Source organism: Nymphaea colorata, chromosome 9, assembly GCF_008831285.2.
Source record: "Nymphaea colorata isolate Beijing-Zhang1983 chromosome 9, ASM883128v2, whole genome shotgun sequence".
In the NCBI taxonomy this organism is placed as follows: Eukaryota; Viridiplantae; Streptophyta; class Magnoliopsida; order Nymphaeales; family Nymphaeaceae; genus Nymphaea; species Nymphaea colorata.
Genome location: NC_045146.1, coordinates 8,519,638 through 8,535,170, shown reverse-complemented (window position 1 = coordinate 8,535,170; position 15,533 = coordinate 8,519,638). Strand labels below are relative to the sequence as shown.

Here is a 15,533-nt window from a genome sequence, read left to right as displayed (position 1 = left end):
AACTGATATCTGAATCTTGTAGCCTAATATCTGAATCCAGTGAGAGCTTGATTTGTTGGCCTTAGGTTTTGAAGTTGCAACCTATTGTAATGGTAGGATGTTTGGGCAAAAGGTTTAGCCAAATGCATTAACTTAACATCATGACTAAGAGCCAATGACTTCCATGGAGTTGCATATAATAATATCCCTCTAGTAATCATATACACCATTTAACTTAAAATATTTAAAACTATATCTTATAAAACTAATTAATTAATTAAATAATATTATGTTTAACTAACATTTTTGTGTAATCAAGCAAATTATTACAGGTAAGGCATCAACTAAGCAGGATATCTTAAATAATATATTTATCTAATCAGAAATAATAAAGAAAACTTTAATAACAAATCAACAAAATGGGAATTTTGAAAATATGAAAAAGACACTTTTAGAGCTATAAATTTTTTAGTGGACCATTATGTCAAATTGGTTCCAAGAATAACTATATTATATATTTAAAAAATGGCAGGTTTCAAAAAGAAATATTGGCATGTACGTGACATATGAAAAAAAGTTGATAGCAAAAACATACTTTTTTAAAAACCAACATCAAAGAAAATATATTTTATAATAAATAAAAAATCTTAAACGCATTATGATATTCATTTTAAGTTGAAAGCATCTTCAGTGTGCACAATGCACAATCTCAAATAAATAAATTTAATATGAAAAAACTACTGAAGTCATAAAAAAGTTTTATTTATCAAATAATCAATTGCTTATTTTGTATAATTATATAATTTATCTGAAAATCATAGGTATTTGATGTATAACATTTAATTAATAAATTTGAAAACAAAAACTTTTAACTAGTAGAAAAATAACAAATCATTTGATTTAATAAATTATCTTATATATCATTGGATTAAATATACAATTTTATGTAAAAAAACACCTATTGTAATAAAGGTAAGAAGGCTACTAAATTATTGGATATATCACTGAACATTCTTTTTACGGATGTAAGACAAATTATTTCAATTAATTCACTAAAATGAGAAAAAAATAGTAAATAATGTATTTTTCAAATGAGTTGGGTCACTTGATTTAATAATTCACAATAAAAATAAGTGATCATCATGAAATAATAGTTTACTCAATTAAAATATATTATTATTTAAAAATAAACCGATCAATGTTCAATATGCACAATTATTATGAAAGAAGTATGAATGTCAAATATACTAGTTAAAAAAAAGAGAATTGATCAATTAGTCAAATTTGCTAAAAGATAGTTATGTGAATTTACTGGACTATTTTGAATCAATGAATGGGTAGGTGCATACTGTTAGGTGTTTGACCCATCAAGAATGATCTTAACCATTCTACATTTATGCTATATAAGTTCCAAATGTAGTCTAGTCTGTTGGTAAATTAAGTTTAATATATATAATATATATATATATATATATATATATATATATATATTATTGGTTTGCTGGCAGAGAAAAGCGAAAGTGGCGACTCGAGGCACACCATAACAAAGAGAGCCATTTCATTGAGGGACGAGCAGGCACGAGCAGATATCTCCAAGGATTTAGAAACTGAATAACTTTACAAAGTCTCTCCAATTTGATTTGTCAAAACATGGAAATCATTGGTACCAATTCAACACAAAAAAAAGGTAGGTCAGCTATTAGGCACAATTTCTGCCCACCAATTATAAGAGCATTATAGTGTTGACTTTTTTAGCTTGAATACACATTATATGTATATATTATGGAAAATCATTTTCATAAACCAGTGTAGGGAATGCAAGCAATGTTGCAGATGTTTACCCAGTCAAATGCATGCACACAAAAAACACACATATACATATATTACAAAATCAAGTCAAAGATTTCACACAGGGCAAAACCTATTTTGAGACATGTTAATAACCAATTATTTGCTCATGTTCAATTGTTAGACTATCACTTGGTGTAAGTTAAACTGTATGGAAATGTGTGAACGGCTTCAACCGAACCAACAATGGTTGAATGACATCCATATAAGTGTTCTCTTGTCAAATTCCTACTTGGGTTTTCTCCCCACTTTGTTCATGAATGGAAACATAGTTCAAAATAATCTATCATTTTTCACATGGTAATAGAGGGTGCACTTGATGAAGAAGATTTGGGCCTCAATGAAGTCCTGCACGTGAGGAAAGAGGTTGTGTTTCTTCACCAAAGCAATAGCATGATCCACATTCTCAAATTTTTGGAGCAAAATTGGCTTTCTCAATGATCATAACACAAAAGAAAATCAATTTTGCAACAAAGATGGCATTGATGATTAGGGTGTCTCTCAACTAAGCATTAATGGAGGCATGAATATAGCTACTGATGAAGATCATGGGCTAACAGTTGTCGACATTCTCATAAGGCTGGTGACTAAGGACTTATATATATTAAGACCTGATTTAAAATGGAAATAGAAACTTCCGGTTCCCGCCCGTTCCCTTTTGCTTCTAAAAAAAATTCTTTTATTGGCTGTTTCATGCAAGCTATTGAAGATTATTGGCTGTCTACCTATTTCTCTCTCTCTCTCTCTCTCTCTCATTTCTTCTTCCCTACACCACCCAACAACAAAAAAGAGAAGCGTTGAAACCTGAACGGCAGCCAAAAACTTCCAAACACCTCCAGGGATTCATAGATGGTGTGAGTGCAAAGGTTTGTCCACATCCACCTTTCTCTCGTTTTTCATCAAGTGTGCATGTTGTTTTGTTCTTCTATGTGAGTACGTTTCACTAATTTGTGATAGGAGCTTGAAAAACGGTGGGAAACAGGGTATGTGCTTAGGAATATGGAGCGTAGCAAAGGTTGGATGAAAAGGCTCATCTTCTCAGTACTCGAATAGTGGCCTTAAGTATACAATTATGTTACAAATCAACAGTAGAGATAAAAAATTGAAGAAATATAGACATACCCACAAGATTCTACACTTTTATACACCATATATACCCTTTTTAGACATTTCTATTATTGCAAATAAGGCAAGACAATTCACACGTGCAAGCCTCCATAACAAACTATGAACCTGACTTAGAAATAAGCCTCATACACAACATTTTTCTGAATTATTTCAATACTCCTTCAAACTGAGCATGCAAATCACAAATGCGCAGTGTGGACTTCAACGACTGAAACTGATCACAAGTCAGCTAGCTGACACTGTGAGGGAGCAAAACTGGTTGAAATGGTTTTATTTTTTATTAGGTCACGAACAAGGTGGCAATCAAGTTCAATATGTTTTGTTCTTTCATGCAGTACTGGATTAGCAGCAATTTGAAAGGCTGATTTGTTGTCACAGAGTAATTCCACTGGTTAAATTCACCTGAAAATCTGGAAGCAAGTATTTTAACCATAAAATTTCACAACTAGTGTTTGCCATGGAGCGGTATTCTGCTTCAGCAGACAACCTTGATACAGTATGCTGCATCTTTGATTTGCATGAAATTAAGCTGCTCCTAATTATTATCGACCTCCTTGTCTCTTTACATGATCCCCAATCAGCATCACAATATGCGGTGACCTGGAAGTCTTCATTTAGTGGAAGCAATAGTCCCTGGCCAGGACTTTGTTTTAAATATTTTAACACCCTCAAAGCTGCTTTGCAGTGTGCAATAGAAGGTTGTTGCATATACCTACTAAGAGTATGTACTGCAAAAGTAATATCAGATCTGGTTATGGTTAAGCAAATTAACCTTCCTACTAGATGTCGATAGGCGGTTGGATCCTTCAGCAACTCACCACCATCCACCGATAAATCTTTTCTATGCTCCATTGGGACTTCAACTGGTTTTGCATTAATCAACCCTGCCTCATCCAAGACATCACAACCGTATTTTCGTTGGGACAAGAATATCCCTTTCTTCGATCTTGCCAATTCTAGCCCAAGAAAATATTTCAAGATGCCGAAATCCTAAGCTAGCAATACCTCTGAAAACCTTCCAAACCAATTTCTAGGGGCTTGTTTTAGCCCATAAAATGATTTTTTTAGCTTGCATACTCGTGTGTCTCTACCATATCCATATTTGGGAGAAAGCAACATATAATTTTTTTCATCCAAGCTGCCATTCAAGAAAGCATTGTAGACGTCCATCTGGTGAAGGATCCAATTATGCTCGTCTAAAATTGATAGAAGACATCGGACTGTAACTAACTTTGCTATTGTGCATATGTTTCATTATAATTCATACCCTCAACTTGTGCAGACCCTTTGGCAACTAACCTTGCCTTGAATTTTTTTAACCTCACCATTTGCTTTGTATTTGAAGCAATAAACCCCACTTACAGCCTATGGGTTTAATACCATTTGGAGGTTCTATGAGATCCTAAGTTTTATTAGCTTCTAATGCTTCAATTTCAGTTTGCATCACCATTCTTCAATTTGGATCAAGCTCAGCTTGGATATAGGATGTGGGTTCTAGAACATGTGAAATGTTCAACAAGTATGCTTTATGAGCTGAGGAGAAAGCTGAAAAAGAGAGGAGTTGTGAAAGAGGAGACATGGACAAGGACTTCTTTCCAATAGATGAAAGACTGGGTCCATCTTGAGTGGCCAATCCATAGTAATACTCCTTTAATACAACAGAAGGTCTGGGCTTGCGAGTTGATCTTCTTAGCGATGGTGGCTGAAGTGTAACTGTCGGTTCAAGTGTTTTAGCAAGAGGCTTAGAGGGTTCAATGGAATTGGGTTCTGTTTCATTATTGTTTGTTGTTGATGTCAAATTTTCAATAGGTCCATGGCTCAATGAATCATGATTTTATGCAGTCAAGGGGTCCACCTGAACTTCATCGTTTGCATAAGAGTCTCTAGTTTTAGTAGCGTGAGTCTCATTAATTGGCAATGAAATAACTGAAGTTGGTGGACTATTTCTAATTAATTTAAATGGAAACTCTGTTTCATTGAAAAATACATCTCTATTAGCAAATTTTTTTTTCAGTCTCAAGATTGTACACTTTATATGCTTTTTGACCAAATGTGTAGCCTAGAAAAACATATCTATGTGATCTTTGATCAAATTTAGATTTGGGATTTGGTTCTTTTGCAAAACACAAACAACCTAAGATGCCTAGATGAAAATACGTGGGGTTTTTTTAAAATATTTTTTTCATAAAGAGTTTTGTTTTGTAAAGCACTTGTTGGGTTCAATTGATTAAATAGACTGCTGTCAACACACACTCATCCCAAAAATGTAGAGGCAAACCAAAATGGAATTTAAGGGCTCGAGCCACATCTAAAATGTGATGGTGTTTTCTCTCAACTACACTGTTTTGTTGTAGTGTGTTAACACATGGGTGTTGATGAACAATGCCTTTTTCGTGAAAAAATTCATTCATCTCCCTTGAAAAAAAATTGGACTCCATTATCAGTTCTAATAATTTGAACCTCAACTTTATATTTCCTTTCAATCATATTGATAAAATCTTTTAATAGATGAGTAGTTTCATGCTTAAATTGCATCAAATAAACCCACACTGCTCTAGTGTATAGTCATCAACCAAGGTAATACAATAGGGTGCTTCAGAAAATGAGGCTGGGGAATATGGCCCCCAAATATCACAATGCAACATGTGAAATGGATGATTTGAACAAGAGACACTTTCATTGAAAGGTAATCTAGACTGTTTTGCTAGTTTGCATACATCACAATAAAATGTTCACATTTTAATGCTAAATTCATGCTGAGAAAATAGATAATTTTTGGCTTGTGATGGATGCCCAAGTTTAAGATGCCATATATCTGATTGCTTGAGACTAGAGTTTATTGCCAATGATTCATGTGAAGGACTAGAGATCTTACATGCGAACAGGCCATCTCTCAAACTACCCAGTCCAGTCATCGTCCTAGAATTCAGGTCTTGCAAGGTGCAACCGTTGGAACCAAAGATGACTTGAAAATTAGTAAGTGAAACAAGTTTACTTACTGATACAAGATTGAACTGAAAATTTGGAATGTAGTAAACACTTTTTAGTAACAAAGAGGGTAGTAGAGAGGCTTCACCAATGTGCGTAGCATGTACTACAGTTCCATTTGGTAGTTTTATGGGATAAGGTGATTGTAAGAGCATAACATTAGACAAAAAATTAAGGGAAGATGACATGTGATCATAGGCACCACTGTCAATGATCCAAGTGCCTGACTATGAATATATCACACTTGCAAAATGAAACTGACCATTGGACGGCTGTGGCGCAAGAGTAGTTCGATCTTTAAGAAGTTGTTTTAACTTGTTGTATTCAACCATAGTTAGAACAGGAGCTTGATCCTTGCTTGGATTAGGTGTAACAACAGATATTGAAGCATTAGAATGCATTTTATCTCCATCTGCAGCATTAGTACCAGTTCTTTTTTTTTTCCTCCTTTGAAATTGGGAGGGTATCCATTTAGCTTGAAACATCTCTCCCTTGAGTGACTTGCTATTTGGCAGTGGGTACAATAATATTGTTGTGACCTCTTCAGATGATAGTTTTTGATGTTTCTTGCTTCTCCATCAGATGCAGTCAACCCAACATGCTCAATCAAGTTAGATTGGACTCTTGCTTCTCGTTGCTTTTCCTTTTGAAGAACCAACGAGAAAATCTTGCCTACAGATGGCAGGGGGTCGAGCAATAGGATTTGCCCCCCAGTGGCATTTGTATGAGTCATTAAGACCCATTAGAAACTGGATCACTCGATTTGCCGCAATCAATTTCAGAGCACCACAAGAGCACTTTGGTAACACGTCATAGGAAGATAACTCATCCCATAATGCTTTTAACTTGGTAGTAAGCAACTATAGACATATTTTCCTGAGGAAGACGACTAAGACACTTTAATCTGATATTTACGTGGTGCTACACTTTGTGTAAATCGATCTTTGAGGTCATTCCATACCTCATAAGCAGTGGAGGCATAGATTACACTATTGGCAAGCTCCTTTGAGATGGAGTTGAGCAACCAGGATAAAACCATGTGATTGCATCTTCTCCACGGAATGAAGTGTGGTGAGTTTAAGTTCGGCTAAGGTAGACTGCCATCGACAAATGAAAGCTTGTTTTTCGCAGATAAGGCCATAACCATAGCGTGACTCCACATCATGAAGTTGTCGCCTGTGAGAACTTGGGAGACCAGCACCGCTCCTAGGTTGTCAGAGTGGTGAAGGAAAAAGGGGTTTAAGCTGTCCACTATGCCGTGATCAAAATGAGGTGCAGGTTCAGACGATGAAGAATTTGGGGTATTCACCTAGTGGGATTTCTACAGGTCCGTGTGAAGTCATGGCTCTGATACCATGTGACAGGAGCTTGAAAAATGGTGGAAAACAGGGTATGTGCTTAGGAATACGGAGCAGAGCAAAGGTTGGATGAAAAGGCTCATCTTCTCATTACTTGAATAGTGGCCTTAAGTCTACAATTCTGTTACAAATCAACACTAGATAAAAAATTGAAGAAATATAGATATACCCACAAGATTCTACACTTTTGTACACTTTATATACCCTTTTTAGACATTTCTATGATTGCAAATCAGGCAAGACGATTCACGCATGCAAGCCCCCATAACAAACTCTGAACCTGACTTGGAAATAAGCCTCATACACAACATTTTTTAGAATTATTTCAACATGATTTACCTGTTGAAGTTGTTCATGAATCCTTGAGGAAGGTGGACAGGAAGCACAACGAGTGGTATCTCTCGAGATCGAGAATCGTGAGGGCTTCCCTCTTTTGTTGCTTGCTCTGTAGGAACACAAGGTTCCTCTACATCACCTACAATATGAAGAAGAGTTCTTCGGGGACCTCTTGCCCCTTTCTCATGATCTGCTCCACCACACCATCTGTCGACTCCAGAAATGGACCCATCTCTCACCCACCCAAAAAAAAAAAAAACTCCCACCCCGCCCCTTCTCCACCCCCTTAGGGATTCTAGCTCATTCTAGAGATGACAACAAAATGGGTATCTTCACTTTGTGCTTTGTAATCCAAGAGAGAGAGAGAGAGAGAGAGAGAGAGAGAGAATGCACTATTCCTATGGGAGGCAGAGGAGATTTAAGAGCCTCTTGATGATTTTTTGTTGGGGTTTTGGTGCCTCCTTTTCAACTTTTCCTCTTCCCTCAGCCGTTGAGGTAGAGGGAAACAAACATTGTATGTTTGACTAATGTGTTTTCCATTCCCTTTCCTGTTCTATTTTATTGACAGGAAGCTGCAGAAGAGTTGGCTCCTCGTTGGAGATATCAGGTTGTTTTTTTCATTTCACTAAGGTGTATGTTTCAATTTTAATTGTCAAGATCATAGTCGTGAATCAGACTTCCTATACCCTATGTTGTAGCTCCCTGATGCCCCTACATTGTATAGAATTGCAACTGCAGCAGGCCGGATGCAATATGAAGAGTAGAGGCTTCCATTCAAAGGATTGCCATGATCAGTAGTTTTTTTAAAGTTATGCTCGAAACCAGCATTTCCATTGTATAAGTCTATGAAAACCTTGGCCATATCCAACCGACGATGAGGTAAGAATGTGGAAAATATAAAAAAACTGGGTCTGAAAGTTTCTTCTTATTTTGCAGGTATTGGTATCAACTGGGTCTCTTCAGCATTATTTTAGGGCTCCCTTGACATTTGCATGAAAAGGTTACACATTCTTGAGCTCAAAGCCTTAAACTTATGTTTCTTTGTGAATCTCAACTTCTGATCCACAGGTTCATGTTGCATATACTGAAGACTTAATGCTTAGGTCAAATTTTAGTATCTAATCTTCATTCCTCCCACCTCATTAAACAATAGATTACTCAATTGCCTACTGATTACATCCATATGAACTTATTTTGATTTGTCTGGTTTTCCAATTGGACTACTGTTTAATAAAAAACTGCTTAATGAATGGAACTTTCGGTGGTTAAAAGAACAATTGTCTTCCAATTGAGACTTGGTATCTTTTGCTTGTGATTGCATTTCTTATGCAAGTGGGAGTGACTTTTTTCTTTTCTTCTTGTTTCTCTTTATGCTTATCCTTCTTGTACTTGCATTCTTCGAAAGTGCGATGACCATCTTCAAACACGTTCTTTTTTATCCATCTAATCAGGAAGCATTTAAATATCTTGTGTAAAACCATAAAAATTAACTTACTAGTAATTGTTAGACATAGTTGGAGTTCCGTGAAATTTTATGCAAAGAAAATGGTGAGCCAGTTATAGTATTTTACAATAAAAAATAATGAATGGGACTCACAATTCTTTTTCTCACCCTGCCTCTACATACACCCACCACATCAATTCATCCTTTCTCAAAATATTCTACATGCTTATAAATATATATCAGTTGACATATTATTATAATGAGTGGGTACTAAGAATTCCTTTTATACTTGCTGCAAAATAATAAGCTGGACTTTCAACTGCTGTGAGCAGAAAGATGGTTCCCAGATTTGATGATTTGTGATGTTGGAGCTGGAAGTTGTACAAGGAACTCTTTGAACTTTGAGACATGAATCTTGTGGCACTAGGCGAACCAGTGCAGCAACTTGCTGGTCATTTTGATGTTTTTTTTTATGTCATTAAAATGTATACCAGTACAGGAAATGAAGAAAGACATTTGCATGCATTTACTAGTTTCACTTTTTTATTTTAATTTCTTTGAGTTAATTGGACCAAATGGCAGAATGGTTGATTAATTTCTGAGGATGTAGACCACTAACATTTTATCCTTTTTGCAGTCTAGGCACCAAAAAGTGGGGGAGAAGCCTCTTCTTTCCATTTCAACTTTTGTGCAAGTGAGTACACTTATATTACTGCATATTGCAATTTTGTTCGGCGTTAAGAGTTTCTTCGGGAGTCTTCATATCAATAAACTAACATTCTTGCCTACCATTATATATATATATATATATATATATATATATAATCTCTCTCTCTCTCTCTCTCTCTCTTAATAAGTTTGACAATTATCACCAGTCAAGTTTGGGCTAGTGTGATGTTAGGATTGGATTTCATAGTTCATTTGGTGTTTATTGTATATTTTTCATACATAAATCAGATTTGCATACGGTTTAAAAGTCATAAATCCGATTCAGATGGATTCAGATATAACTTAAAAGTCCAATTCGGTTCACATTCGGATATAACTTAAAAGTGATATTCGGATCGGATTCAGATATAATTTAAAATTAGGATTTGGATCAGATTTAAATATATCTTAAAAATTGGATTCAGATTGGATTTCGATGCATATTTAAAAGTTGGATTCAGATGTGGTATATATATTTTTTTCATCTGAATTCGAATCCAAGCCCGAATCTGAATATATGAATATCCAAAAATTGGATATGGTAAAAGGTATATCTGATCTGAATCCAATTGACATCCCTAGGTATGGACCAAATCATGATGATGTAAGATGTGCATGAAATTGATGTGCAGATGCAATGACAAGGTGTTGAATGTGCATATGAGCAGAGTCATGATAATGCAGGACATGCATGTCAAGCAATATGTGGATATCATAGATTGGACAAAACATCTTGATTTCGATTTGAAGCATGACTTGCATTGGTGATAACTAGTTAACATTTAACAAAATGACTAATCAAACATGTATAACAAAAGGTAATTGGAGATTAATCAGAATCCTTTTAAACTTGAGACAGATCATCGACATGGTCCACATGAATTTTTCATTTAAGTGTATATTAAAAAGTATCTTAGGAGTAATTTTCTAAAGGAAAAGTATATTATTCGTACAAGCTAGATCTGCATCTCAAACTAGTAAAAGAACCTAATAAAATTAATTCTAAGATTATTGTTTCTCATTAAAGAGGTTCTTTTACAGAAAATATTTTCTATATTGCATCATATCCACTTTTGAATCTGACTTCTTTAGATGCAAATACATGTATAGTAGAAACTAAAAATCACACTGCCACACAACATTCCAAAGTACAAACAAGACATTACATGGCTCATCAAGTTCTTGTATACAAGGAAAAAGGAAAACAAGTTGTGCTTATTGGTGTTGGTATTGGTCTGTGGCATTCAACACTTGTAGTTCTAACTTAACCAGTTACTAAAATAGATACAACTAAACCAATTTTCTCTTTCAAAGGCGCCATCCACTTGATGCCTATTTTTCTTAACCAATAGAGTTCACTGCAGTAGGAGACCTAGCTACACTGGTTTAGCCTACTGCCTTCCCTTCCAATTGTAAAAAATTTGAAAACGAGGTCAAGGCAACAAAATAATGGTTTTAACAAAAGGCACTGTGGTATCTTCCTCATATGTCAAGCCATTATTTTCATAAAATCAAGAAAAAGTAAGTGTCACTAAGTTTTAATACAAGGGAAAATCTGTGTCTCATCTTTAAGGGCTTCTTAAATTCACTAAGAAAGATAGAGAAGGATAACAAATTGACTTTATGTACATTTATGCATATTCGGTACCAACAAGTTGAGCTCATGAATTTCATAAACCACCTTAACTACAAACAAAGGATATGTACGAACAGTTGTGCCCAATTTAGCTCAAAGTAAGGAAACCTGGCTAGGGAACACAAAATGTCCATAAGAAAACCATGAAAGAGTGACAGAAAGCTCACGCATGATATCATTTATGAATGATATCAAAAAGAAAGAAAAGACAATGTGCAACTTTGAACATAAATAAAATTCTAACTCTTATATTTAGTTTCTACATGCTATTGTCCTCACCTGCAGATTGCAAATTCATTTGTTAAAAAAGCAAAAAACTAACAGGTAGCAAGAAATCACTTCCACAACAAGTAAGATAGAACAACTGTTAATAAAATGTTAATGCAGATTATATGTAGATGCCACATGTGATAAGTATTATTAATTTTGATAGTTAGTGGACCTCATCCAAATCAACAAGTTTTGTATATGCTCTTCATTTATCCCTTGTAAATGTTTATAACAAGAGGTACATAATTTAGGCCATGTCTGACATATCTTCGGGTGTCATGGTTTCTTGTGCATCTCTTTCTTTGTTGATGATGCAAAATTTTCACAATCTTGCATGTCATGACCGTTCATATAGGATAAACAATAAATCATTAAAATATTAACTTGCCTCTGTATTTCCATTATGGGAACCTACAAGAGATAGGACTTGACTCATTGGTACAAGAACTGACTATTCCTACTGCCTTTAATGGGAGTATTTAGATCAATGACCAGATTAAGTGTTTAAGATTCCAAATTATGATTGTCATCAAACCTAAATGCAAAAAGAGTCTTGAATTTTGAAAATAAGAGGAATTTAACATTCGAGTGGATCATCAGACATTGGAGAGCATGAACTGAAAATTCTTGAGCCATGTACCGTAGTTCATTATCCATATCGTTATAGCTCCATGCAAAATGTAATTTCCATATCTAATATGAATGCATGTGAAACTACATTCAATACATGAATGAGATCTAGCTTCTAAGTATTGGACAAGAACCTAGGAAGGTTTTGATTTAAAGTTCAAATCCAAGATCATCAACTAATACTGATCCGAACATAAAGTGATTGATCAAGATATGTGGTTTAGGCTTAGGATCATTGTAATGAGAGTTTAAATTAATACCCTGACTAGGATTTAGTTAGGAGGTGCGAAGCCAATTCCTAAATGATCTTTAATCCTAAATTCATGATCTGAATCCAAAATGAGGTATAACGATCCAATTGCAGGGTTTAGATTCTAAAGTCCATAATAAGAGTTTCAAAATCTTGATCCAAATTATCATGAGATTTGGGTCCAAAAGGTTGATATGGAATCCAATCTTTAAATCCAACTCTCATAAAGTTTAAGTTCAATAATATGATTTCTTGGACCCGAATCATATTCAAATTGGATCTCATACTTGACCTCAAATCCAATATCCAATTCATTTAGATCTAGATCATATTTCTCCAAGACTCACACAAACAACATTATTGGGGTTTGGGTTAAACTAGTGAGGGTCTAGGTTGAGCTTATCTAGGGTTAGGTTTAACTTGGCTAAGATTTAGGACTAACTTGACTAGGGTTTAGCATTAGCCTAACTAGAGTATAGATTCATCCTAACCAGGGTTGAAACTTAGGTAAATAATTGATGACTCAATATCAAGTCTTGATTAAGATATTGAGAGAAGACTATGGTTTTACGTAGGTTTAATCCTAAGGATTAGCACTCAATCATGAGTAAATCTAGGTTTTTGGAAGAATAGATTTGAAAGAGGCCAATTTGAAAAGGTGTATTTAAAAACTATGGTTCTAAATATATTTTCATATAATCAACTCAAGTCAAGCATATACATGGGATATTGCAACATGTATAGCTGATGATCTTGACTTGATTAATACAAAACCCATGTCTATGTGTGTTTTGAAGTGAATGAATGCATTACATTACATGAATGCACACAATTAAGCACATTAATAAAAATAGAACAAAGCATATTTGTGCATGAATGATATGATATTTCAAAATAATATGGAATTCAGACTCAAATTAGGGCATTCACTTGATAAATCAAGCTTAATGAGAAGGGCCTATTGCGCAAGGTCATTCAAAACCCTAAAGTCATATATTGAAGTTTAAATGCAGTAATTTGAAATAATGCAAATTTAACAATGCATGAAAACTGTTAAACAAATAAGCATATTCTAGAACCCTAAAATGATGATTCACATGATTAACCACGTCAATTTGTGCTTTTACCACGAAAAAAGCAAAAATGTTTAAGTTAAAAAACAAAAATCGGATGGAAAATTCATAACTAGGTGGAAATAAAAACTTGGCTAAGTCCTAGAAAAATTGTTACTTATTTTCTGCAACAAAACTCTTAGCATGTTTGTTGTTCTCCACTCGATCCTTTTGGGCTTCGAGTGCAATAAAATCTCCTGTTGGAAATGGGTGCTTCCAAATACTCCATAAACGGCCAGCAAAAATTGAGAAAATTTTGAATGATCACAGGGCTTACACCACCACTAGATACACATACAATGACATAAAGAAAATGACAGAATTTTGAAGGATAAATTTGGGGAGGGTGGCTTTGGGAAGGTCAATAAAGGATGGTTGTCCAATGGCACATAGGTGCCTATAAAGCGACTGCTGATAATGATGAGGAAGATTTATTAACGAACTTGCTACCATTGTTAGCATTTCCACAACCCAACTTCCTAGTCCTTCTCCTTGACAAATTTTCTGCCTACACTGAAATTTCAAGATTTATGACGATAGTATTAGCATTTTCAGTGCTACCTTTTTCATCTGGTAAGCTCTAAGTTTCTTATGGGCAGCCTTAATTTCATCTTCATAGCAGATATACATGAAGTTGATTTGACATATAAATGAACAAAAATTCTGCATTTATTTTGTCTAGCTATATTAGGCATGAGAATATGCATTCTAATATGTGTGTTCTATTTTTACAGCTAATTTCTTTATTCATGGACATCTTAGTGTAAAAGGGCCCAGTTTAGAATAGCTTCATGTGCCACAAACTCCAGCTATAAGGGAATGATAGAGGGAAGACACCAGGGACTGGTCATTGGTGGTTAATTTTTAGCAATTCCAGATCCATTTTCTTAGGTGAAGAATGTATAGGGGATGGCAATGGCTTTGTAATTTCTGTTAGGAATGTAATTTTATTAGGAATTTCTTTTATGTATTTACTTTTGTATATGTACCAAAATCATGTTTGATAAATAATAATTTTTGCATTGTTAGTTTATCATAATAGTCTTAGTGGCATTGAAGGAATGCCACTGAACGTTCCTTCAATGGCGGTTTTATTGTGCCATAGTAGATAAATACCGACTTTCCAACAATGTCACTGAAAGCTCACTTGATGACTTCTCCACCATGTTAATAATATTTATTATGGCATAAACCCAGCGCCACTAAAAACTCTTCAGTGGCATGAATAGAACACCACTTAACACATCCATTTATGGCATTTCGACATTATGCCACAAAATAGCATCTGTATCACGACATTCATTGGAAATTTTGGGTGGAGAATCTGCACATATAAAAAAATTAATTCAAATTGATAAATCAGTAAAGTCCATTTACCAAAAAAACAAATTAAGCAATAAAGTCGGTGCAAAAAACATAGCGGCAAAAAGTTTTACCATTATGACTTTTGCATGACTCAAAACATATCTAAACAACTTGGATTGACTTGAAATTTGGACTGTAGATTCTATACATAAAAGAGAACCAATAGGACTTTATATATCCACAAAATAATGAGAGATGAAAACGTTATTGACCTGAAAAGTTGCTATAGAAATAAAAACTTTCAAACAGACTCATAAATTTGACCAAGTACCAGAAAATGTAAAACAGTTTCACAAGTCATGTTGCATGAATGCAAAAGATAATGTAATGGTGTTCAATGATAAACTTGGTATACTAACTCTATGTATATAAAGATTTCATCCACATTTAAAATTTTCAAAAAACCTAGGGCAGAAAGATGTAGACACAAAAACATGAGCAGTTAAACAATTCAATGGAGAAAAACATGAAAACAGAAAAT

General features: G+C 34.5%; 1 long non-coding RNA gene across 2 annotated transcripts; it reads left to right on the top strand.

Annotated features, from left to right (window-relative positions):
* Window positions 1-6,941: 6,941 nt before the first annotated feature.
* On the top strand, window positions 6,942-14,656 carry LOC116261328 (uncharacterized). 2 transcript variants are annotated; one of them, XR_004174269.2, is made up of 5 exons: window positions 6,942-7,333; window positions 8,206-8,244; window positions 8,574-8,637; window positions 9,719-9,775; window positions 14,422-14,656. It is a non-coding gene; the product is annotated as an uncharacterized LOC116261328 (long non-coding RNA). The 2 variants fall into 2 exon arrangements; XR_007574205.1 differs by having other exon boundaries at window positions 6,942-7,365; window positions 8,206-8,637.
* Window positions 14,657-15,533: the final 877 nt, after the last annotated feature.